The sequence below is a fragment of the Pelophylax lessonae genome, assembly GCF_965119305.1.
Source record: "Pelophylax lessonae genome assembly, chromosome: 7".
Taxonomy (NCBI): Eukaryota; Metazoa; Chordata; class Amphibia; order Anura; family Ranidae; genus Pelophylax; species Pelophylax lessonae.
This window is the reverse complement of record NC_138774.1, coordinates 256,798,607-256,826,185: the sequence shown is the minus strand read 5'-3', so window position 1 is coordinate 256,826,185 and position 27,579 is coordinate 256,798,607.

Here is a 27,579-nt window from a genome sequence, read left to right as displayed (position 1 = left end):
GAACCGAGCCTAAGACTGAAATCCAGTCATTTTTCATCTCTCTGGTCATTTCTTGGTAAAAGGAAGCAAACACAGGTAAAATGGTCCCAAAATTAAATTTTGCATATTTTGGGGGTTTTGCCCTTAAAATGTTCACATCTTTGGCCAAAAGCTTAGGGAGGCAGAAAATGTGTCAAAACGGGATCAAAAGTCCCCAAAACGGATACAACAACACTTTAAAGCCCAAAATGTCAAGGAGAAAAGTGTTTTAATGTCACTTCCGGTTTTAAGGAGGTCACTTCCGGTTTGCCATTTCCGGTTTCAGACAATGCCAGTTTCCCAGGTAATTTCAAAGCTTTTTAAGTGCCCGTTCACACTCGTGCGGCTGCGGAGATCGCATTTAATTTGGAGCGCACTGCTCCTTCATTACATGCGATCTCATGTGTGGTGCGAATTTCAGCCATACACTTTGTATGGCTGAATTCGCACTGCATCCGCACCAAAGACGCACAGGAGGCATTTTTTGAGCCGCATCAAAATCAAATCGCACAGTGGTTCACACTTGTGCGATGCGATTCTGTGCGTACTCTCAGATCGCACTGCAAAATGCAATCAAACTGGGGGTGTCGTTAACGTTTAATTGACACCCCCTGCGTATCGCATATGGCAGTGGGAACTGCCAGATGTGTGGATGCGATGCGGTAACACGCTGCATATTCGCAGCGTTCCCGCATCGCACAAGTGGGAACCGAGCCTAAGACTGAAATCCAGTCATTTTTCATCTCTCTGGTCATTTCTTGGTAAAAGGAAGCAAACACAGGTAAAATGGTCCCAAAATAAAATGTTGCATATTTTGGGGGTTTTGCCCTTAAAATGTTCACATCTTTGGCCAAAAGCTTAGGGAGGCAGAACATGTGTCAAAACTGGATCAAAAGTCCCCAAAACGGATACAACAACACTTTAAAGCCCAAAATGTCAAGGAGAAAAGTGTTTTAATGTCACTTCCGGTTTTAAGGAGGTCACTTCCGGTTTGCCACTTCCGGTTTCAGACAATGCCAGTTTCCCAGGTAATTTCAAAGCTTTTTATGTGCCGGTTCACACTTGTGCGGCTGCGGAGATCGCATTTAATTTGGAGCGCACTGCTCCTTCATTACATGCGATCTCATGTGCGGTGCGAATTTCAGCCATACACTTTGTATGGCTGAATTCGCACTGCATCCGCACCAAAGACGCACAGGAGGCATTTTTTGAGCCGCATCAATATCAAATCGCACAGTGGTTCACACTTGTGCGATGCGATTCTGTGTGTACTTGCAGATCGCACTGCAAAATGCAATCAAACTAGGGGTGTCGTTAACGTTTAATTGACACCCCCTGCGTATCGCATATGGCAGTGGGAACTGCCAGATGTGTGGATGCGATGCGGTAACACGCTGCATATTGGCAGCGTTCCCGCATCGCACAAGTGTGAACCGAGCCTAAGACTGAAATCCAGTCATTTTTCATCTCTCTGGTCATTTCTTGGTAAAAGGAAGCAAACACAGGTAAAATGGTCCCAAAATTAAATTTTGCATATTTTGGGGGTTTTGCCCTTAAAATGTTCACATCTTTGGCCAAAGGCTTAGGGAGGCAGAAAATGTGTCAAAACGGGATCAAAAGTCCCCAAAACGGATACAACAACACTTTAAAGCCCAAAATGTCAAGGAGAAAAGTGTTTTAATGCCACTTCCGGTTTTAAGGAGGTCACTTCCGGTTTGCCACTTCCGGTTTCAGACAATGCCAGTTTCCCAGGTAATTTCAAAGCTTTTTATGTGCCGGTTCACACTTGTGCGGCTGCGGAGATCGCATTTAATTTGGAGCGCACTGCTCCTTCATTACATGCGATCTCATGTGCGGTGCGAATTTCAGCCATACACTTTGTATGGCTGAATTCGCACTGCATCCGCACCAAAGACGCACAGGAGGCATTTTTTGAGCCGCATCAATATCAAATCGCACAGTGGTTCACACTTGTGCGATGCGATTCTGTGCGTACTTGCAGATCGCACTGCAAAATGCAATCAAACTGGGGGTGTCGTTAACGTTTAATTGACACCCCCTGCGTATCGCATATGGCAGTGGGAACTGCCAGATGTGTGGATGCGATGCGGTAACACGCTGCATATTGGCAGCGTTCCCGCATCGCACAAGTGGGAACCGAGCCTAAGACTGAAATCCAGTCATTTTTCATCTCTCTGGTCATTTCTTGGTAAAAGGAAGCAAACACAGGTAAAATGGTCCCAAAATTAAATTTTGCATATTTTGGGGGTTTTGCACTTAAAATGTTCACATCTTTGGCCAAAGGCTTAGGGAGGCAGAAAATGTGTCAAAACGGGATCAAAAGTCCCCAAAACGGATACAACAACACTTTAAAGCCCAAAATGTCAAGGAGAAAAGTGTTTTAATGTCACTTCCGGTTTTAAGGAGGTCACTTCCGGTTTGCCACTTCCGGTTTCAGACAATGCCAGTTTCCCAGGTAATTTCAAAGCTTTTTAAGTGCCCATTCACACTCGTGCTGCTGCGGAGATCGCATTTAATTCTCAGCGCACTGCTCCATTACATGCGATCTCATGTGCGGTGCGAATTTCAGCCATACACTTTGTATGGCTGAATTCGCACTGCATCCGCACCAAAGACGCACAGGAGGCATTTTTTGAGCCGCATCAAAATCAAATCGCACAGTGGTTCACACTTGTGCGATGCGATTCTGTGCGTACTTGCAGATCGCACTGCGATATGCAATCAAACTGGGGGTGTCGTTAACGTTTAATTGACACCCCCTGCGTATCGCATATGGCAGTGGGAACTGCCAGATGTGTGGATGCGATGCGGTAACATTCTGCATATTCGCAGCGTTCCCGCATCGCACAAGTGGGAACCGAGCCTAAGACTGAAATCCAGTCATTTTTCATCTCTCTGGTCATTTCTTGGTAAAAGGAAGCAAACACAGGTAAAATGGTCCCAAAATTAAATTTTGCATATTTTGGGGGTTTTGCCCTTAAAATGTTCACATCTTTGGCCAAAGGCTTAGGGAGGCAGAAAATGTGTCAAAACGGGATCAAAAGTCCCCAAAACGGATACAACAACACTTTAAAGCCCAAAATGTCAAGGAGACAAGGAGAAAAGTGTTTTAATGTCACTTCCGGTTTTAGGGAGGTCACTTCCGGTTTGCCACTTCCGGTTTCAGACAATGCCAGTTTCCCAGGTAATTTCAAAGCTTTTTAAGTGCCCGTTCAAACTCGTGCGGCTGCGGAGATCGCATTTAATTCGGAGCACACTGCTCCTTCATTACATGCGATCTCATGTGCGGTGCGAATTTCAGCCATACACTTTCTATGGCTAAATTCGCACTGCATCCGCACCAAAGACGCACAGGAGGCATTTTTTGAGTCGCATCAAAATCAAATCGCACAGTGGTTCACACTTGTGCGATGCGATTCTGTGCGTACTTGCAGATCGCACTGCGATATGCAATCAAACTGGGGGTGTCGTTAACGTTTAATTGACACCCCCTGCGTATCGCATATGGCAGTGGGAACTGCCAGATGTGTGGATGCGATGCGGTAACACGCTGCATATTGGCAGCGTTCCCGCATCGCACAAGTGTGAACCGAGCCTAAGACTGAAATCTAGTCATTTTTCATCTCTCTGGTCATTTCTTGGTAAAAGGAAGCAAACACAGGTAAAATGGTCCCAAAATTAAATTTTGCATATTTTGGGGGTTTTGCCCTTAAAATGTTCACATCTTTGGCCAAAGGCTTAGGGAGGCAGAAAATGTGTCAAAACGGGAACAAAAGTCCCCAAAACGGATACAACAACACTTTAAAGCCCAAAATGTCAAGGAGAAAAGTGTTTTAATGTCACTTCCGGTTTTAAGGAGGTCACTTCCGGTTTGCCACTTCCGGTTTCAGACAATGCCAGTTTCCCAGGTAATTTCAAAGCTTTTTAAGTGACGGTTCACACTCGTGCGGCTGCGGAGATCGCATTTAATTCGGAGCACACTGCTCCTTCATTACATGCGATCTCATGTGCGGTGCGAATTTCAGCCATATACTTTCTATGGCTAAATTCGCACTGCATCCGCACCAAAGACGCACAGGAGGCATTTTTTGAGTCGCATCAAAATCAAATCGCACAGTGGTTCACACTTGTGCGATGCGATTCTGTGCGTACTTGCAGATCGCACTGCGATATGCAATCAAACTGGGGGTGTCGTTAACGTTTAATTGACACCCCCTGCGTATCGCATATGGCAGTGGGAACTGCCAGATGTGTGGATGCGATGCGGTAACACGCTGCATATTGGCAGCGTTCCCGCATCGCACAAGTGTGAACCGAGCCTAAGACTGAAATCCAGTCATTTTTCATCTCTCCGGTCATTTCTTGGTAAAAGGAAGCAAACACAGGTAAAATGGTCCCAAAATTAAATTTTGCTTATTTTGGGGGTTTTGCCCTTAAAATGTTCACATCTTTGGCCAAAGGCTTAGGGAGGCAGAAAATGTGTCAAAACGGGATCAAAAGTCCCCAAAACGGATACAACAACACTTTAAAGCCCAAAATGTCAAGGAGAAAAGTGTTTTAATGCCACTTCCGGTTTTAAGGAGGTCACTTCCGGTTTGCCACTTCCGGTTTCAGACAATGCCAGTTTCCCAGGTAATTTCAAAGCTTTTTAAGTGCCGGTTCACACTTGTGCGGCTGCGGAGATCGCATTTAATTCGGATCGCACTGCTCCTTCATTACATGCGATCTCATGTGCGGTGTGAATTTCAGCCATACACTTTGTATGGCTGAATTCGCACTGCATCCGCACCAAAGACGCACAGGAAGCATTTTTTGAGTCGCATCAAAATCAAATCGCACAGTGGCTCACACTTGTGCGATCCGATTCTATGCTTACTTGCAGATCGCACTGCGATATGCAATCAAACTGGGGGTGTCGTTAACTTTTAATTGACCCCCCTTGCGTATCGCATATGGCAGTGGGAACTGCTAGATGCGTGGATGCGATGCGGTAACACGCTGCATATTGGCAGCGTTCCCGCATCGCACAAGTGTGAACCGAGCCTAACACTGAAATCCAGTAATTTTTCATCTCTCTGGTCATTTCTTGGTAAAAGGAAGCAAACGCAGGTAAAATGGTCCCAAAATTAAATTTTGCATATTTTGGGGGTTTTGCCCTTAAAATGTTCACATCTTTGGCCAAAGGCTTAGGCAGGCAGAAAATGTGTCAAAACGGGATCAAAAGTCCCCAAAACGGATACAACAACACTTTAAAGCCCAAAATGTCAAGGAGAAAAGTGTTTTAATGCCACTTCCGGTTTTAAGGAGGTCACTTCCGGTTTGCCACTTCCGGGTATCAGACAATGCCAGTTTCCCAGGTAATTTCAAAGCTTTTTAAGTGCCCTTTCACACTCGTGCTGCTGCGGAGATCGCATTTAATTCGGAGCGCACTGCTCCTTCATTACATGCGATCTCATGTGCGGTGCGAATTTCAGCCATACACTTTTTTATGGCTAAATTCGCACTGCATCCGCACCAAAGACGCACAGGAGGCATTTTTTGAGTCGCATCAAAATCAAATCGCACAGTGGTTCACACTTGTGCGATGCGATTCTGTGCGTACTTGCAGATCGCACTGCGATATGCAATCAAACTGGGGGTGTCGTTAACGTTTAATTGACACCCCCTGCGTATCGCATATGGCAGTGGGAACTGCCAGATGTGTGGATGCGATGCGGTAACACGCTGCATATTGGCAGCGTTCCCGCATCGCACAAGTGTGAACCGAGCCTAAGACTGAAATCTAGTCATTTTTCATCTCTCTGGTCATTTCTTGGTAAAAGGAAGCAAACACAGGTAAAATGGTCCCAAAATTAAATTTTGCATATTTTGGGGGTTTTGCCCTTAAAATGTTCACATCTTTGGCCAAAGGCTTAGGGAGGCAGAAAATGTGTCAAAACGGGAACAAAAGTCCCCAAAACGGATACAACAACACTTTAAAGCCCAAAATGTCAAGGAGAAAAGTGTTTTAATGTCACTTCCGGTTTTAAGGAGGTCACTTCCGGTTTGCCACTTCCGGTTTCAGACAATGCCAGTTTCCCAGGTAATTTCAAAGCTTTTTAAGTGCCCATTCACACTCGTGCTGCTGCGGAGATCGCATTTAATTCTCAGCGCACTGCTCCATTACATGCGATCTCATGTGCGGTGCGAATTTCAGCCATACACTCTGTATGGCTGAATTCGCACTGCATCCGCACCAAAGACGCACAGGAGGCATTTTTTGAGCCGCATCAAAATCAAATCGCACAGTGGTTCACACTTGTGCGATGCAATTCTGTGCGTACTTGCAGATCGCACTGCGATATGCAATCAAACTGGGGGTGTCGTTAACGTTTAATTGACACCCCCTGCGTATCGCATATGGCAGTGGGAACTGCCAGATGTGTGGATGCGATGCGGTAACATGCTGCATATTCGCAGCGTTCCCGCATCGCACAAGTGGGAACCGAGCCTAAGACTGAAATCCAGTCATTTTTCATCTCTCTGGTCATTTCTTGGTAAAAGGAAGCAAACACAGGTAAAATGGTCCCAAAATTAAATTTTGCATATTTTGGGGGTTTTGCCCTTAAAATGTTCACATCTTTGGCCAAAGGCTTAGGGAGGCAGAAAATGTGTCAAAACGGGATCAAAAGTCCCCAAAACGGATACAACAACACTTTAAAGCCCAAAATGTCAAGGAGAAAAGTGTTTTAATGTCACTTCCGGTTTTAAGGAGGTCACTTCCGGTTTGCCACTTCCGGTTTCAGACAATGCCAGTTTCCCAGGTAATTTCAAAGCTTTTTAAGTGACGGTTCACACTCGTGCGGCTGCGGAGATCGCATTTAATTCGGAGCACACTGCTCCTTCATTACATGCGATCTCATGTGCGGTGCGAATTTCAGCCATATACTTTCTATGGCTAAATTCGCACTGCATCCGCACCAAAGACGCACAGGAGGCATTTTTTGAGTCGCATCAAAATCAAATCGCACAGTGGTTCACACTTGTGCGATGCGATTCTGTGCGTACTTGCAGATCGCACTGCGATATGCAATCAAACTGGGGGTGTCGTTAACGTTTAATTGACACCCCCTGCGTATCGCATATGGCAGTGGGAACTGCCAGATGTGTGGATGCGATGCGGTAACACGCTGCATATTGGCAGCGTTCCCGCATCGCACAAGTGTGAACCGAGCCTAAGACTGAAATCCAGTCATTTTTCATCTCTCCGGTCATTTCTTGGTAAAAGGAAGCAAACACAGGTAAAATGGTCCCAAAATTAAATTTTGCTTATTTTGGGGGTTTTGCCCTTAAAATGTTCACATCTTTGGCCAAAGGCTTAGGGAGGCAGAAAATGTGTCAAAACGGGATCAAAAGTCCCCAAAACGGATACAACAACACTTTAAAGCCCAAAATGTCAAGGAGAAAAGTGTTTTAATGCCACTTCCGGTTTTAAGGAGGTCACTTCCGGTTTGCCACTTCCGGTTTCAGACAATGCCAGTTTCCCAGGTAATTTCAAAGCTTTTTAAGTGCCGGTTCACACTTGTGCGGCTGCGGAGATCGCATTTAATTCGGATCGCACTGCTCCTTCATTACATGCGATCTCATGTGCGGTGTGAATTTCAGCCATACACTTTGTATGGCTGAATTCGCACTGCATCCGCACCAAAGACGCACAGGAAGCATTTTTTGAGTCGCATCAAAATCAAATCGCACAGTGGCTCACACTTGTGCGATCCGATTCTATGCTTACTTGCAGATCGCACTGCGATATGCAATCAAACTGGGGGTGTCGTTAACTTTTAATTGACCCCCCTTGCGTATCGCATATGGCAGTGGGAACTGCTAGATGCGTGGATGCGATGCGGTAACACGCTGCATATTGGCAGCGTTCCCGCATCGCACAAGTGTGAACCGAGCCTAACACTGAAATCCAGTAATTTTTCATCTCTCTGGTCATTTCTTGGTAAAAGGAAGCAAACGCAGGTAAAATGGTCCCAAAATTAAATTTTGCATATTTTGGGGGTTTTGCCCTTAAAATGTTCACATCTTTGGCCAAAGGCTTAGGGAGGCAGAAAATGTGTCAAAACGGGATCAAAAGTCCCCAAAACGGATACAACAACACTTTAAAGCCCAAAATGTCAAGGAGAAAAGTGTTTTAATGCCACTTCCGGTTTTAAGGAGGTCACTTCCGGTTTGCCACTTCCGGGTTTCAGACAATGCCAGTTTCCCAGGTAATTTCAAAGCTTTTTAAGTGCCCTTTCACACTCGTGCTGCTGCGGAGATCGCATTTAATTCGGAGCGCACTGCTCCTTCATTACATGCGATCTCATGTGCGGTGCGAATTTCAGCCATACACTTTTTTATGGCTAAATTCGCACTGCATCCGCACCAAAGACGCACAGGAGGCATTTTTTGAGTCGCATCAAAATCAAATCGCACAGTGGTTCACACTTGTGCGATGCGATTCTGTGCGTACTTGCAGATCGCACTGCGATATGCAATCAAACTGGGGGTGTCGTTAACGTTTAATTGACACCCCCTGCGTATCGCATATGGCAGTGGGAACTGCCAGATGTGTGGATGTGATGCGGTAACATGCTGCATATTCGCAGCGTTCCCGCATCGCACAAGTGGGAACCGAGCCTAAGACTGAAATCCAGTCATTTTTCATCTCTCTGGTCATTTCTTGGTAAAAGGAAGCAAACACAGGTAAAATTGTCCCAAAATTAAATTTTGCATATTTTGGGGGTTTGCCCTTAAAATGTTCACATCTTTGGCCAAAGGCTTAGGGAGGCAGAAAATGTGTCAAAACGGGATCAAAAGTCCCCAAAACGGATACAACAACACTTTAAAGCCCAAAATGTCAAGGAGAAAAGTGTTTTAATGCCACTTCCGGTTTTAAGGAGGTCACTTCCGGTTTGCCACTTCCGGTTTCAGACAATGCCAGTTTCCCAGGTAATTTCAAAGCTTTTTAAGTGCCGGTTCACACTTGTGCGGCTGCGGAGATCGCATTTAATTCGGATCGCACTGCTCCTTCATTACATGCGATCTTATGTGCGGTGTGAATTTCAGCCATACACTTTGTATGGCTGAATTCGCACTGCATCCGCACCAAAGACGCACAGGAAGCATTTTTTGAGTCGCATCAAAATCAAATCGCACAGTGGCTCACACTTGTGCGATCCGATTCTATGCTTACTTGCAGATCGCACTGCGATATGCAATCAAACTGGGGGTGTCGTTAACTTTTAATTGACCCCCCTTGCGTATCGCATATGGCAGTGGGAACTGCTAGATGCGTGGTTGCGATGCGGTAACATGCTGCATATTGGCAGCGTTCCCGCATCGCACAAGTGTGAACCGAGCCTAACACTGAAATCCAGTAATTTTTCATCTCTCTGGTCATTTCTTGGTAAAAGGAAGCAAACACAGGTAAAATGGTCCCAAAATTAAATTTTGCATATTTTGGGGGTTTTGCCCTTAAAATGTTCACATCTTTGGCCAAAGGCTTAGGGAGGCAGAAAATGTGTCAAAACGGGATCAAAAGTCCCCAAAACGGATACAACAACACTTTAAAGCCCAAAATGTCAAGGAGAAAAGTGTTTTAATGTCACTTCCGGTTTTAAGGAGGTCACTTCCGGTTTGCCACTTCCGGTTTCAGACAATGCCAGTTTCCCAGGTAATTTCAAAGCTTTTTATGTGCCGGTTCACACTTGTGCGGCTGCGGAGATCGCATTTAATTTGGAGCGCACTGCTCCTTCATTACATGCGATCTCATGTGCGGTGCGAATTTCAGCCATACACTTTGTATGGCTGAATTCGCACTGCATCTGCACCAAAGACGCACAGGAGGCATTTTTTGAGCCGCATCAATATCAAATCGCACAGTGGTTCACACTTGTGCGATGCGATTCTGTGCGTACTTGCAGATCGCACTGCAAAATGCAATCAAACTGGGGGTGTCGTTAACGTTTAATTGACACCCCCTGCGTATCGCATATGGCAGTGGGAACTGCCAGATGTGTGGATGCGATGCGGTAACACGCTGCATATTGGCAGCGTTCCCGCATCGCACAAGTGGGAACCGAGCCTAAGACTGAAATCCAGTCATTTTTCATCTCTCTGGTCATTTCTTGGTAAAAGGAAGCAAACACAGGTAAAATGGTCCCAAAATAAAATTTTGCATATTTTGGGGGTTTTGCCCTTAAAATGTTCACATCTTTGGCCAAAAGCTTAGGGAGGCAGAACATGTGTCAAAACGGGATCAAAAGTCCCCAAAACGGAAACAACAACACTTTAAAGCCCAAAATGTCAAGGAGAAAAGTGTTTTAATGCCACTTCCGGTTTTAAGGAGGTCACTTCCGGTTTGCCACTTCCGGTTTCAGACAATGCCAGTTTCCCAGGTAATTTCAAAGCTTTTTAAGTGCTGGTTCACACTTGTGCGGCTGCGGAGATCGCATTTAATTCGGAGCGCACTGCTCCTTCATTACATGCGATCTCATGTGCGGTGCGAATTTCAGCCATACACTTTGTATGGCTGAATTCGCACTGCATCCGCACCAAAGACGCACAGGAGGCATTTTTTGAGCCGCATCAAAATCAAATCGCACAGTGGTTCACACTTGTGCGATGCGATTCTGTGCGTACTTGCAGATCGCACTGCGATATGCAATCAAACTGGGGGTGTCGTTAACGTTTAATTGACACCCCCTGCGTATCGCATATGGCAGGGGGAACTGCCAGATGTGTGGATGCGATGCGGTAACAAGCTGCATATTGGCAGCGTTCCCGCATCGCACAAGTGTGAACCGAGCCTAAGACTGAAATCCAGTCATTTTTCATCTCTCTGGTCATTTCTTGGTAAAAGGAAGCAAACACAGGTAAAATGGTCCCAAAATTAAATTTTGCATATTTTGGGGGTTTTGCCCTTAAAATGTTCACATCTTTGGCCAAAAGCTTAGGGAGGCAGAAAATGTGTCAAAACGGGATCAAAAGTCCCCAAAACGGATACAACAACACTTTAAAGCCCAAAATGTCAAGGAGAAAAGTGTTTTAATGTCACTTCCGGTTTTAAGGAGGTCACTTCCGGTTTGCCATTTCCGGTTTCAGACAATGCCAGTTTCCCAGGTAATTTCAAAGCTTTTTAAGTGCCGGTTCACACTCGTGCGGCTGCGGAGATCGCATTTAATTCGGAGCGCACTGCTCCTTCATTACATGCGATCTCATGTGCGGTGCGAATTTCAGCCATACACTTTGTATGGCTGAATTCGCACTGCATCCGCACCAAAGACGCACAGGAGGCATTTTTTGAGCCGCATCAAAATCAAATCGCACAGTGGTTCACACTTGTGCGATGCGATTCTGTGCGTACTCTCAGATCGCACTGCAAAATGCAATCAAACTGGGGGTGTCGTTAACGTTTAATTGACACCCCCTGCGTATCGCATATGGCAGTGGGAACTGCCAGATGTGTGGATGCGATGCGGTAACACGCTGCATATTCGCAGCGTTCCCGCATCGCACAAGTGGGAACCGAGCCTAAGACTGAAATCCAGTCATTTTTCATCTCTCTGGTCATTTCTTGGTAAAAGGAAGCAAACACAGGTAAAATGGTCCCAAAATAAAATGTTGCATATTTTGGGGGTTTTGCCCTTAAAATGTTCACATCTTTGGCCAAAGGCTTAGGGAGGCAGAACATGTGTCAAAACGGGATCAAAAGTCCCCAAAACGGAAACAACAACACTTTAAAGCCCAAAATGTCAAGGAGAAAAGTGTTTTAATGCCACTTCCGGTTTTAAGGAGGTCACTTCCGGTTTGCCACTTCCGGTTTCAGACAATGCCAGTTTCCCAGGTAATTTCAAAGCTTTTTAAGTGCTGGTTCACACTTGTGCGGCTGCGGAGATCGCATTTAATTCGGAGCGCACTGCTCCTTCATTACATGCGATCTCATGTGCGGTGCGAATTTCAGCCATACACTTTGTATGGCTGAATTCGCACTGCATCCGCACCAAAGACGCACAGGAGGCATTTTTTGAGCCGCATCAAAATCAAATCGCACAGTGGTTCACACTTGTGCGATGCGATTCTGTGCGTACTTGCAGATCGCACTGCGATATGCAATCAAACTGGGGGTGTCGTTAACGTTTAATTGACACCCCCTGCGTATCGCATATGGCAGGGGGAACTGCCAGATGTGTGGATGCGATGCGGTAACAAGCTGCATATTGGCAGCGTTCCCGCATCGCACAAGTGTGAACCGAGCCTAAGACTGAAATCCAGTCATTTTTCATCTCTCTGGTCATTTCTTGGTAAAAGGAAGCAAACACAGGTAAAATGGTCCCAAAATTAAATTTTGCATATTTTGGGGGTTTTGCCCTTAAAATGTTCACATCTTTGGCCAAAAGCTTAGGGAGGCAGAAAATGTGTCAAAACGGGATCAAAAGTCCCCAAAACGGATACAACAACACTTTAAAGCCCAAAATGTCAAGGAGAAAAGTGTTTTAATGTCACTTCCGGTTTTAAGGAGGTAACTTCCGGTTTGCCACTTCCGGTTTCAGACAATGCCAGTTTCCCAGGTAATTTCAAAGCTTTTAAAGTGCCCGTTCACACTCGTGCGGCTGCGGAGATCGCATTTAATTCGGAGCACACTGCTCCTTCGTTACATGTGATCTCATGTGCGGTGCGAATTTCAGCCATACACTTTCTATGGCTAAATTCGCATTGCATCCGCACCAAAGACGCACAGGAGGCATTTTTTGAGCCGCATCAATATCAAATCGCACAGTGGTTCACACTTGTGCGATGCGATTCTGTGCGTACTTGCAGATCGCACTGCAAAATGCAATCAAACTGGGGGTGTCGTTAACGTTTAATTGACACCCCCTGCGTATCGCATATGGCAGTGGGAACTGCCAGATGTGTGGATGCGATGCGGTAACACGCTGCATATTGGCAGCGTTCCCGCATCGCACAAGTGGGTAACGAGCCTAAGACTGAAATCCAGTCATTTTTCATCTCTCTGGTCATTTCTTGGTAAAAGGAAGCAAACACAGGTAAAATGGTCCCAAAATAAAATTTTGCATATTTTGGGGGTTTTGCCCTTAAAATGTTCACATCTTTGGCCAAAAGCTTAGGGAGGCAGAACATGTGTCAAAACGGGATCAAAAGTCCCCAAAACGGAAACAACAACACTTTAAAGCCCAAAATGTCAAGGAGAAAAGTGTTTTAATGCCACTTCCGGTTTTAAGGAGGTCACTTCCGGTTTGCCACTTCCGGTTTCAGACAATGCCAGTTTCCCAGGTAATTTCAAAGCTTTTTAAGTGCTGGTTCACACTTGTGCGGCTGCGGAGATCGCATTTAATTCGGAGCGCACTGCTCCTTCATTACATGCGATCTCATGTGCGGTGCGAATTTCAGCCATACACTTTGTATGGCTGAATTCGCACTGCATCCGCACCAAAGACGCACAGGAGGCATTTTTTGAGCCGCATCAAAATCAAATCGCACAGTGGTTCACACTTGTGCGATGCGATTCTGTGCGTACTTGCAGATCGCACTGCGATATGCAATCAAACTGGGGGTGTCGTTAACGTTTAATTGACACCCCCTGCGTATCGCATATGGCAGGGGGAACTGCCAGATGTGTGGATGCGATGCGGTAACAAGCTGCATATTGGCAGCGTTCCCGCATCGCACAAGTGTGAACCGAGCCTAAGACTGAAATCCAGTCATTTTTCATCTCTCTGGTCATTTCTTGGTAAAAGGAAGCAAACACAGGTAAAATGGTCCCAAAATTAAATTTTGCATATTTTGGGGGTTTTGCCCTTAAAATGTTCACATCTTTGGCCAAAAGCTTAGGGAGGCAGAAAATGTGTCAAAACGGGATCAAAAGTCCCCAAAACGGATACAACAACACTTTAAAGCCCAAAATGTCAAGGAGAAAAGTGTTTTAATGTCACTTCCGGTTTTAAGGAGGTCACTTCCGGTTTGCCATTTCCGGTTTCAGACAATGCCAGTTTCCCAGGTAATTTCAAAGCTTTTTAAGTGCCCGTTCACACTCGTGCGGCTGCGGAGATCGCATTTAATTTGGAGCGCACTGCTCCTTCATTACATGCGATCTCATGTGTGGTGCGAATTTCAGCCATACACTTTGTATGGCTGAATTCGCACTGCATCCGCACCAAAGACGCACAGGAGGCATTTTTTGAGCCGCATCAAAATCAAATCGCACAGTGGTTCACACTGTGCGATGCGATTCTGTGCGTACTCTCAGATCGCACTGCAAAATGCAATCAAACTGGGGGTGTCGTTAACGTTTAATTGACACCCCCTGCGTATCGCATATGGCAGTGGGAACTGCCAGATGTGTGGATGCGATGCGGTAACACGCTGCATATTGGCAGCGTTCCCGCATCGCACAAGTGTGAACCGAGCCTAAGACTGAAATCCAGTCATTTTTCATCTCTCTGGTCATTTCTTGGTAAAAGGAAGCAAACACAGGTAAAATGGTCCCAAAATTAAATTTTGCATATTTTGGGGGTTTTGCCCTTAAAATGTTCACATCTTTGGCCAAAGGCTTAGGGAGGCAGAAAATGTGTCAAAACGGGATCAAAAGTCCCCAAAACGGATACAACAACACTTTAAAGCCCAAAATGTCAAGGAGAAAAGTGTTTTAATGCCACTTCCGGTTTTAAGGAGGTCACTTCCGGTTTGCCACTTCCGGTTTCAGACAATGCCAGTTTCCCAGGTAATTTCAAAGCTTTTTAAGTGCTGGTTCACACTTGTGCGGCTGCGGAGATCGCATTTAATTCGGAGCGCACTGCTCCTTCATTACATGCGATCTCATGTGCGGTGCGAATTTCAGCCATACACTTTGTATGGCTGAATTCGCACTGCATCCGCACCAAAGACGCACAGGAGGCATTTTTTGAGCCGCATCAAAATCAAATCGCACAGTGGTTCACACTTGTGCGATGCGATTCTGTGCGTACTTGCAGATCGCACTGCAAAATGCAATCAAACTGGGGGTGTCGTTAACGTTTAATTGACACCCCCTGCGTATCGCATATGGCAGTGGGAACTGCCAGATGTGTGGATGCGATGCGGTAACACGCTGCATATTCGCAGCGTTCCCGCATCGCACAAGTGGGAACCGAGCCTAAGACTGAAATCCAGTCATTTTTCATCTCTCTGGTCATTTCTTGGTATAAGGAAGCAAACACAGGTAAAATGGTCCCAAAATAAAATTTTGCATATTTTGGGGGTTTTGCCCTTAAAATGTTCACATCTTTGGCCAAAAGCTTAGGGAGGCAGAACATGTGTCAAAACGGGATCAAAAGTCCCCAAAACGGAAACAACAACACTTTAAAGCCCAAAATGTCAAGGAGAAAAGTGTTTTAATGTCACTTCCGGTTTTAAGGAGGTCACTTCCGGTTTGCCACTTCCGGTTTCAGACAATGCCAGTTTCCCAGGTAATTTCAAAGCTTTTTATGTGCCGGTTCACACTTGTGCGGCTGCGGAGATCGCATTTAATTTGGAGCGCACTGCTCCTTCATTACATGCGATCTCATGTGCGGTGCGAATTTCAGCCATACACTTTGTATGGCTGAATTCGCACTGCATCCGCACCAAAGACGCACAGGAGGCATTTTTTGAGCCGCATCAATATCAAATCGCACAGTGGTTCACACTTGTGCGATGCGATTCTGTGCGTACTTGCAGATCGCACTGCAAAATGCAATCAAACTGGGGGTGTCGTTAACGTTTAATTGACACCCCCTGCGTATCGCATATGGCAGTGGGAACTGCCAGATGTGTGGATGCGATGCGGTAACACGCTGCATATTGGCAGCGTTCCCGCATCGCACAAGTGGGAACCGAGCCTAAGACTGAAATCCAGTCATTTTTCATCTCTCTGGTCATTTCTTGGTAAAAGGAAGCAAACACAGGTAAAATGGTCCCAAAATTAAATTTTGCATATTTTGGGGGTTTTGCACTTAAAATGTTCACATCTTTGGCCAAAGGCTTAGGGAGGCAGAAAATGTGTCAAAACGGGATCAAAAGTCCCCAAAACGGATACAACAACACTTTAAAGCCCAAAATGTCAAGGAGAAAAGTGTTTTAATGTCACTTCCGGTTTTAAGGAGGTCACTTCCGGTTTGCCACTTCCGGTTTCAGACAATGCCAGTTTCCCAGGTAATTTCAAAGCTTTTTAAGTGCCCATTCACACTCGTGCTGCTGCGGAGATCGCATTTAATTCTCAGCGCACTGCTCCATTACATGCGATCTCATGTGCGGTGCGAATTTCAGCCATACACTTTGTATGGCTGAATTCGCACTGCATCCGCACCAAAGACGCACAGGAGGCATTTTTTGAGCCGCATCAAAATCAAATCGCACAGTGGTTCACACTTGTGCGATGCGATTCTGTGCGTACTTGCAGATCGCACTGCGATATGCAATCAAACTGGGGGTGTCGTTAACGTTTAATTGACACCCCCTGCGTATCGCATATGGCAGTGGGAACTGCCAGATGTGTGGATGCGATGCGGTAACATTCTGCATATTCGCAGCGTTCCCGCATCGCACAAGTGGGAACCGAGCCTAAGACTGAAATCCAGTCATTTTTCATCTCTCTGGTCATTTCTTGGTAAAAGGAAGCAAACACAGGTAAAATGGTCCCAAAATTAAATTTTGCATATTTTGGGGGTTTTGCCCTTAAAATGTTCACATCTTTGGCCAAAGGCTTAGGGAGGCAGAAAATGTGTCAAAACGGGATCAAAAGTCCCCAAAACGGATACAACAACACTTTAAAGCCCAAAATGTCAAGGAGACAAGGAGAAAAGTGTTTTAATGTCACTTCCGGTTTTAGGGAGGTCACTTCCGGTTTGCCACTTCCGGTTTCAGACAATGCCAGTTTCCCAGGTAATTTCAAAGCTTTTTAAGTGCCCGTTCAAACTCGTGCGGCTGCGGAGATCGCATTTAATTCGGAGCACACTGCTCCTTCATTACATGCGATCTCATGTGCGGTGCGAATTTCAGCCATACACTTTCTATGGCTAAATTCGCACTGCATCCGCACCAAAGACGCACAGGAGGCATTTTTTGAGTCGCATCAAAATCAAATCGCACAGTGGTTCACACTTGTGCGATGCGATTCTGTGCGTACTTGCAGATCGCACTGCGATATGCAATCAAACTGGGGGTGTCGTTAACGTTTAATTGACACCCCCTGCGTATCGCATATGGCAGTGGGAACTGCCAGATGTGTGGATGCGATGCGGTAACACGCTGCATATTGGCAGCGTTCCCGCATCGCACAAGTGTGAACCGAGCCTAAGACTGAAATCTAGTCATTTTTCATCTCTCTGGTCATTTCTTGGTAAAAGGAAGCAAACACAGGTAAAATGGTCCCAAAATTAAATTTTGCATATTTTGGGGGTTTTGCCCTTAAAATGTTCACATCTTTGGCCAAAGGCTTAGGGAGGCAGAAAATGTGTCAAAACGGGAACAAAAGTCCCCAAAACGGATACAACAACACTTTAAAGCCCAAAATGTCAAGGAGAAAAGTGTTTTAATGTCACTTCCGGTTTTAAGGAGGTCACTTCCGGTTTGCCACTTCCGGTTTCAGACAATGCCAGTTTCCCAGGTAATTTCAAAGCTTTTTAAGTGACGGTTCACACTCGTGCGGCTGCGGAGATCGCATTTAATTCGGAGCACACTGCTCCTTCATTACATGCGATCTCATGTGCGGTGCGAATTTCAGCCATATACTTTCTATGGCTAAATTCGCACTGCATCCGCACCAAAGACGCACAGGAGGCATTTTTTGAGTCGCATCAAAATCAAATCGCACAGTGGTTCACACTTGTGCGATGCGATTCTGTGCGTACTTGCAGATCGCACTGCGATATGCAATCAAACTGGGGGTGTCGTTAACGTTTAATTGACACCCCCTGCGTATCGCATATGGCAGTGGGAACTGCCAGATGTGTGGATGCGATGCGGTAACACGCTGCATATTGGCAGCGTTCCCGCATCGCACAAGTGTGAACCGAGCCTAAGACTGAAATCCAGTCATTTTTCATCTCTCCGGTCATTTCTTGGTAAAAGGAAGCAAACACAGGTAAAATGGTCCCAAAATTAAATTTTGCTTATTTTGGGGGTTTTGCCCTTAAAATGTTCACATCTTTGGCCAAAGGCTTAGGGAGGCAGAAAATGTGTCAAAACGGGATCAAAAGTCCCCAAAACGGATACAACAACACTTTAAAGCCCAAAATGTCAAGGAGAAAAGTGTTTTAATGCCACTTCCGGTTTTAAGGAGGTCACTTCCGGTTTGCCACTTCCGGTTTCAGACAATGCCAGTTTCCCAGGTAATTTCAAAGCTTTTTAAGTGCCGGTTCACACTTGTGCGGCTGCGGAGATCGCATTTAATTCGGATCGCACTGCTCCTTCATTACATGCGATCTCATGTGCGGTGTGAATTTCAGCCATACACTTTGTATGGCTGAATTCGCACTGCATCCGCACCAAAGACGCACAGGAAGCATTTTTTGAGTCGCATCAAAATCAAATCGCACAGTGGCTCACACTTGTGCGATCCGATTCTATGCTTACTTGCAGATCGCACTGCGATATGCAATCAAACTGGGGGTGTCGTTAACTTTTAATTGACCCCCCTTGCGTATCGCATATGGCAGTGGGAACTGCTAGATGCGTGGATGCGATGCGGTAACACGCTGCATATTGGCAGCGTTCCCGCATCGCACAAGTGTGAACCGAGCCTAACACTGAAATCCAGTAATTTTTCATCTCTCTGGTCATTTCTTGGTAAAAGGAAGCAAACGCAGGTAAAATGGTCCCAAAATTAAATTTTGCATATTTTGGGGGTTTTGCCCTTAAAATGTTCACATCTTTGGCCAAAGGCTTAGGGAGGCAGAAAATGTGTCAAAACGGGATCAAAAGTCCCCAAAACGGATACAACAACACTTTAAAGCCCAAAATGTCAAGGAGAAAAGTGTTTTAATGCCACTTCCGGTTTTAAGGAGGTCACTTCCGGTTTGCCACTTCCGGGTATCAGACAATGCCAGTTTCCCAGGTAATTTCAAAGCTTTTTAAGTGCCCTTTCACACTCGTGCTGCTGCGGAGATCGCATTTAATTCGGAGCGCACTGCTCCTTCATTACATGCGATCTCATGTGCGGTGCGAATTTCAGCCATACACTTTTTTATGGCTAAATTCGCACTGCATCCGCACCAAAGACGCACAGGAGGCATTTTTTGAGTCGCATCAAAATCAAATCGCACAGTGGTTCACACTTGTGCGATGCGATTCTGTGCGTACTTGCAGATCGCACTGCGATATGCAATCAAACTGGGGGTGTCGTTAACGTTTAATTGACACCCCCTGCGTATCGCATATGGCAGTGGGAACTGCCAGATGTGTGGATGCGATGCGGTAACACGCTGCATATTGGCAGCGTTCCCGCATCGCACAAGTGTGAACCGAGCCTAAGACTGAAATCTAGTCATTTTTCATCTCTCTGGTCATTTCTTGGTAAAAGGAAGCAAACACAGGTAAAATGGTCCCAAAATTAAATTTTGCATATTTTGGGGGTTTTGCCCTTAAAATGTTCACATCTTTGGCCAAAGGCTTAGGGAGGCAGAAAATGTGTCAAAACGGGAACAAAAGTCCCCAAAACGGATACAACAACACTTTAAAGCCCAAAATGTCAAGGAGAAAAGTGTTTTAATGTCACTTCCGGTTTTAAGGAGGTCACTTCCGGTTTGCCACTTCCGGTTTCAGACAATGCCAGTTTCCCAGGTAATTTCAAAGCTTTTTAAGTGCCCATTCACACTCGTGCTGCTGCGGAGATCGCATTTAATTCTCAGCGCACTGCTCCATTACATGCGATCTCATGTGCGGTGCGAATTTCAGCCATACACTTTGTATGGCTGAATTCGCACTGCATCCGCACCAAAGACGCACAGGAGGCATTTTTTGAGCCGCATCAAAATCAAATCGCACAGTGGTTCACACTTGTGCGATGCAATTCTGTGCGTACTTGCAGATCGCACTGCGATATGCAATCAAACTGGGGGTGTCGTTAACGTTTAATTGACACCCCCTGCGTATCGCATATGGCAGTGGGAACTGCCAGATGTGTGGATGCGATGCGGTAACATGCTGCATATTCGCAGCGTTCCCGCATCGCACAAGTGGGAACCGAGCCTAAGACTGAAATCCAGTCATTTTTCATCTCTCTGGTCATTTCTTGGTAAAAGGAAGCAAACACAGGTAAAATGGTCCCAAAATTAAATTTTGCATATTTTGGGGGTTTTGCCCTTAAAATGTTCACATCTTTGGCCAAAGGCTTAGGGAGGCAGAAAATGTGTCAAAACGGGATCAAAAGTCCCCAAAACGGATACAACAACACTTTAAAGCCCAAAATGTCAAGGAGAAAAGTGTTTTAATGTCACTTCCGGTTTTAAGGAGGTCACTTCCGGTTTGCCACTTCCGGTTTCAGACAATGCCAGTTTCCCAGGTAATTTCAAAGCTTTTTAAGTGACGGTTCACACTCGTGCGGCTGCGGAGATCGCATTTAATTCGGAGCACACTGCTCCTTCATTACATGCGATCTCATGTGCGGTGTGAATTTCAGCCATACACTTTGTATGGCTGAATTCGCACTGCATCCGCACCAAAGACGCACAGGAAGCATTTTTTGAGTCGCATCAAAATCAAATCGCACAGTGGCTCACACTTGTGCGATCCGATTCTATGCTTACTTGCAGATCGCACTGCGATATGCAATCAAACTGGGGGTGTCGTTAACTTTTAATTGACCCCCCTTGCGTATCGCATATGGCAGTGGGAACTGCTAGATGCGTGGATGCGATGCGGTAACACGCTGCATATTGGCAGCGTTCCCGCATCGCACAAGTGTGAACCGAGCCTAACACTGAAATCCAGTAATTTTTCATCTCTCTGGTCATTTCTTGGTAAAAGGAAGCAAACGCAGGTAAAATGGTCCCAAAATTAAATTTTGCATATTTTGGGGGTTTTGCCCTTAAAATGTTCACATCTTTGGCCAAAGGCTTAGGGAGGCAGAAAATGTGTCAAAACGGGATCAAAAGTCCCCAAAACGGATACAACAACACTTTAAAGCCCAAAATGTCAAGGAGAAAAGTGTTTTAATGCCACTTCCGGTTTTAAGGAGGTCACTTCCGGTTTGCCACTTCCGGGTTTCAGACAATGCCAGTTTCCCAGGTAATTTCAAAGCTTTTTAAGTGCCCTTTCACACTCGTGCTGCTGCGGAGATCGCATTTAATTCGGAGCGCACTGCTCCTTCATTACATGCGATCTCATGTGCGGTGCGAATTTCAGCCATACACTTTTTTATGGCTAAATTCGCACTGCATCCGCACCAAAGACGCACAGGAGGCATTTTTTGAGTCGCATCAAAATCAAATCGCACAGTGGTTCACACTTGTGCGATGCGATTCTGTGCGTACTTGCAGATCGCACTGCGATATGCAATCAAACTGGGGGTGTCGTTAACGTTTAATTGACACCCCCTGCGTATCGCATATGGCAGTGGGAACTGCCAGATGTGTGGATGTGATGCGGTAACATGCTGCATATTCGCAGCGTTCCCGCATCGCACAAGTGGGAACCGAGCCTAAGACTGAAATCCAGTCATTTTTCATCTCTCTGGTCATTTCTTGGTAAAAGGAAGCAAACACAGGTAAAATTGTCCCAAAATTAAATTTTGCATATTTTGGGGGTTTGCCCTTAAAATGTTCACATCTTTGGCCAAAGGCTTAGGGAGGCAGAAAATGTGTCAAAACGGGATCAAAAGTCCCCAAAACGGATACAACAACACTTTAAAGCCCAAAATGTCAAGGAGAAAAGTGTTTTAATGCCACTTCCGGTTTTAAGGAGGTCACTTCCGGTTTGCCACTTCCGGTTTCAGACAATGCCAGTTTCCCAGGTAATTTCAAAGCTTTTTAAGTGCCGGTTCACACTTGTGCGGCTGCGGAGATCGCATTTAATTCGGATCGCACTGCTCCTTCATTACATGCGATCTTATGTGCGGTGTGAATTTCAGCCATACACTTTGTATGGCTGAATTCGCACTGCATCCGCACCAAAGACGCACAGGAAGCATTTTTTGAGTCGCATCAAAATCAAATCGCACAGTGGCTCACACTTGTGCGATCCGATTCTATGCTTACTTGCAGATCGCACTGCGATATGCAATCAAACTGGGGGTGTCGTTAACTTTTAATTGACCCCCCTTGCGTATCGCATATGGCAGTGGGAACTGCTAGATGCGTGGTTGCGATGCGGTAACATGCTGCATATTGGCAGCGTTCCCGCATCGCACAAGTGTGAACCGAGCCTAACACTGAAATCCAGTAATTTTTCATCTCTCTGGTCATTTCTTGGTAAAAGGAAGCAAACACAGGTAAAATGGTCCCAAAATTAAATTTTGCATATTTTGGGGGTTTTGCCCTTAAAATGTTCACATCTTTGGCCAAAGGCTTAGGGAGGCAGAAAATGTGTCAAAACGGGATCAAAAGTCCCCAAAACGGATACAACAACACTTTAAAGCCCAAAATGTCAAGGAGAAAAGTGTTTTAATGTCACTTCCGGTTTTAAGGAGGTCACTTCCGGTTTGCCACTTCCGGTTTCAGACAATGCCAGTTTCCCAGGTAATTTCAAAGCTTTTTATGTGCCGGTTCACACTTGTGCGGCTGCGGAGATCGCATTTAATTTGGAGCGCACTGCTCCTTCATTACATGCGATCTCATGTGCGGTGCGAATTTCAGCCATACACTTTGTATGGCTGAATTCGCACTGCATCTGCACCAAAGACGCACAGGAGGCATTTTTTGAGCCGCATCAATATCAAATCGCACAGTGGTTCACACTTGTGCGATGCGATTCTGTGCGTACTTGCAGATCGCACTGCAAAATGCAATCAAACTGGGGGTGTCGTTAACGTTTAATTGACACCCCCTGCGTATCGCATATGGCAGTGGGAACTGCCAGATGTGTGGATGCGATGCGGTAACACGCTGCATATTGGCAGCGTTCCCGCATCGCACAAGTGGGAACCGAGCCTAAGACTGAAATCCAGTCATTTTTCATCTCTCTGGTCATTTCTTGGTAAAAGGAAGCAAACACAGGTAAAATGGTCCCAAAATAAAATTTTGCATATTTTGGGGGTTTTGCCCTTAAAATGTTCACATCTTTGGCCAAAAGCTTAGGGAGGCAGAACATGTGTCAAAACGGGATCAAAAGTCCCCAAAACGGAAACAACAACACTTTAAAGCCCAAAATGTCAAGGAGAAAAGTGTTTTAATGCCACTTCCGGTTTTAAGGAGGTCACTTCCGGTTTGCCATTTCCGGTTTCAGACAATGCCAGTTTCCCAGGTAATTTCAAAGCTTTTTAAGTGCCGGTTCACACTCGTGCGGCTGCGGAGATCGCATTTAATTCGGAGCGCACTGCTCCTTCATTACATGCGATCTCATGTGCGGTGCGAATTTCAGCCATACACTTTGTATGGCTGAATTCGCACTGCATCCGCACCAAAGACGCACAGGAGGCATTTTTTGAGCCGCATCAAAATCAAATCGCACAGTGGTTCACACTTGTGCGATGCGATTCTGTGCGTACTTGCAGATCGCACTGCGATATGCAATCAAACTGGGGGTGTCGTTAACGTTTAATTGACACCCCCTGCGTATCGCATATGGCAGGGGGAACTGCCAGATGTGTGGATGCGATGCGGTAACAAGCTGCATATTGGCAGCGTTCCCGCATCGCACAAGTGTGAACCGAGCCTAAGACTGAAATCCAGTCATTTTTCATCTCTCTGGTCATTTCTTGGTAAAAGGAAGCAAACACAGGTAAAATGGTCCCAAAATTAAATTTTGCATATTTTGGGGGTTTTGCCCTTAAAATGTTCACATCTTTGGCCAAAAGCTTAGGGAGGCAGAAAATGTGTCAAAACGGGATCAAAAGTCCCCAAAACGGATACAACAACACTTTAAAGCCCAAAATGTCAAGGAGAAAAGTGTTTTAATGTCACTTCCGGTTTTAAGGAGGTCACTTCCGGTTTGCCATTTCCGGTTTCAGACAATGCCAGTTTCCCAGGTAATTTCAAAGCTTTTTAAGTGCCGGTTCACACTCGTGCGGCTGCGGAGATCGCATTTAATTCGGAGCGCACTGCTCCTTCATTACATGCGATCTCATGTGCGGTGCGAATTTCAGCCATACACTTTGTATGGCTGAATTCGCACTGCATCCGCACCAAAGACGCACAGGAGGCATTTTTTGAGCCGCATCAAAATCAAATCGCACAGTGGTTCACACTTGTGCGATGCGATTCTGTGCGTACTCTCAGATCGCACTGCAAAATGCAATCAAACTGGGGGTGTCGTTAACGTTTAATTGACACCCCCTGCGTATCGCATATGGCAGTGGGAACTGCCAGATGTGTGGATGCGATGCGGTAACACGCTGCATATTCGCAGCGTTCCCGCATCGCACAAGTGGGAACCGAGCCTAAGACTGAAATCCAGTCATTTTTCATCTCTCTGGTCATTTCTTGGTAAAAGGAAGCAAACACAGGTAAAATGGTCCCAAAATAAAATGTTGCATATTTTGGGGGTTTTGCCCTTAAAATGTTCACATCTTTGGCCAAAGGCTTAGGGAGGCAGAACATGTGTCAAAACGGGATCAAAAGTCCCCAAAACGGAAACAACAACACTTTAAAGCCCAAAATGTCAAGGAGAAAAGTGTTTTAATGCCACTTCCGGTTTTAAGGAGGTCACTTCCGGTTTGCCACTTCCGGTTTCAGACAATGCCAGTTTCCCAGGTAATTTCAAAGCTTTTTAAGTGCTGGTTCACACTTGTGCGGCTGCGGAGATCGCATTTAATTCGGAGCGCACTGCTCCTTCATTACATGCGATCTCATGTGCGGTGCGAATTTCAGCCATACACTTTGTATGGCTGAATTCGCACTGCATCCGCACCAAAGACGCACAGGAGGCATTTTTTGAGCCGCATCAAAATCAAATCGCACAGTGGTTCACACTTGTGCGATGCGATTCTGTGCGTACTTGCAGATCGCACTGCGATATGCAATCAAACTGGGGGTGTCGTTAACGTTTAATTGACACCCCCTGCGTATCGCATATGGCAGGGGGAACTGCCAGATGTGTGGATGCGATGCGGTAACAAGCTGCATATTGGCAGCGTTCCCGCATCGCACAAGTGTGAACCGAGCCTAAGACTGAAATCCAGTCATTTTTCATCTCTCTGGTCATTTCTTGGTAAAAGGAAGCAAACACAGGTAAAATGGTCCCAAAATTAAATTTTGCATATTTTGGGGGTTTTGCCCTTAAAATGTTCACATCTTTGGCCAAAAGCTTAGGGAGGCAGAAAATGTGTCAAAACGGGATCAAAAGTCCCCAAAACGGATACAACAACACTTTAAAGCCCAAAATGTCAAGGAGAAAAGTGTTTTAATGTCACTTCCGGTTTTAAGGAGGTAACTTCCGGTTTGCCACTTCCGGTTTCAGACAATGCCAGTTTCCCAGGTAATTTCAAAGCTTTTAAAGTGCCCGTTCACACTCGTGCGGCTGCGGAGATCGCATTTAATTCGGAGCACACTGCTCCTTCGTTACATGTGATCTCATGTGCGGTGCGAATTTCAGCCATACACTTTCTATGGCTAAATTCGCATTGCATCCGCACCAAAGACGCACAGGAGGCATTTTTTGAGCCGCATCAATATCAAATCGCACAGTGGTTCACACTTGTGCGATGCGATTCTGTGCGTACTTGCAGATCGCACTGCAAAATGCAATCAAACTGGGGGTGTCGTTAACGTTTAATTGACACCCCCTGCGTATCGCATATGGCAGTGGGAACTGCCAGATGTGTGGATGCGATGCGGTAACACGCTGCATATTGGCAGCGTTCCCGCATCGCACAAGTGGGTAACGAGCCTAAGACTGAAATCCAGTCATTTTTCATCTCTCTGGTCATTTCTTGGTAAAAGGAAGCAAACACAGGTAAAATGGTCCCAAAATAAAATTTTGCATATTTTGGGGGTTTTGCCCTTAAAATGTTCACATCTTTGGCCAAAAGCTTAGGGAGGCAGAACATGTGTCAAAACGGGATCAAAAGTCCCCAAAACGGAAACAACAACACTTTAAAGCCCAAAATGTCAAGGAGAAAAGTGTTTTAATGCCACTTCCGGTTTTAAGGAGGTCACTTCCGGTTTGCCACTTCCGGTTTCAGACAATGCCAGTTTCCCAGGTAATTTCAAAGCTTTTTAAGTGCTGGTTCACACTTGTGCGGCTGCGGAGATCGCATTTAATTCGGAGCGCACTGCTCCTTCATTACATGCGATCTCATGTGCGGTGCGAATTTCAGCCATACACTTTGTATGGCTGAATTCGCACTGCATCCGCACCAAAGACGCACAGGAGGCATTTTTTGAGCCGCATCAAAATCAAATCGCACAGTGGTTCACACTTGTGCGATGCGATTCTGTGCGTACTTGCAGATCGCACTGCGATATGCAATCAAACTGGGGGTGTCGTTAACGTTTAATTGACACCCCCTGCGTATCGCATATGGCAGGGGGAACTGCCAGATGTGTGGATGCGATGCGGTAACAAGCTGCATATTGGCAGCGTTCCCGCATCGCACAAGTGTGAACCGAGCCTAAGACTGAAATCCAGTCATTTTTCATCTCTCTGGTCATTTCTTGGTAAAAGGAAGCAAACACAGGTAAAATGGTCCCAAAATTAAATTTTGCATATTTTGGGGGTTTTGCCCTTAAAATGTTCACATCTTTGGCCAAAAGCTTAGGGAGGCAGAAAATGTGTCAAAACGGGATCAAAAGTCCCCAAAACGGATACAACAACACTTTAAAGCCCAAAATGTCAAGGAGAAAAGTGTTTTAATGTCACTTCCGGTTTTAAGGAGGTCACTTCCGGTTTGCCACTTCCGGTTTCAGACAATGCCAGTTTCCCAGGTAATTTCAAAGCTTTTTAAGTGACGGTTCACACTCGTGCGGCTGCGGAGATCGCATTTAATTCGGAGCACACTGCTCCTTCATTACATGCGATCTCATGTGCGGTGCGAATTTCAGCCATATACTTTCTATGGCTAAATTCGCACTGCATCCGCACCAAAGACGCACAGGAGGCATTTTTTGAGTCGCATCAAAATCAAATCGCACAGTGGTTCACACTTGTGCGATGCGATTCTGTGCGTACTTGCAGATCGCACTGCGATATGCAATCAAACTGGGGGTGTCGTTAACGTTTAATTGACACCCCCTGCGTATCGCATATGGCAGTGGGAACTGCCAGATGTGTGGATGCGATGCGGTAACACGCTGCATATTGGCAGCGTTCCCGCATCGCACAAGTGTGAACCGAGCCTAAGACTGAAATCCAGTCATTTTTCATCTCTCCGGTCATTTCTTGGTA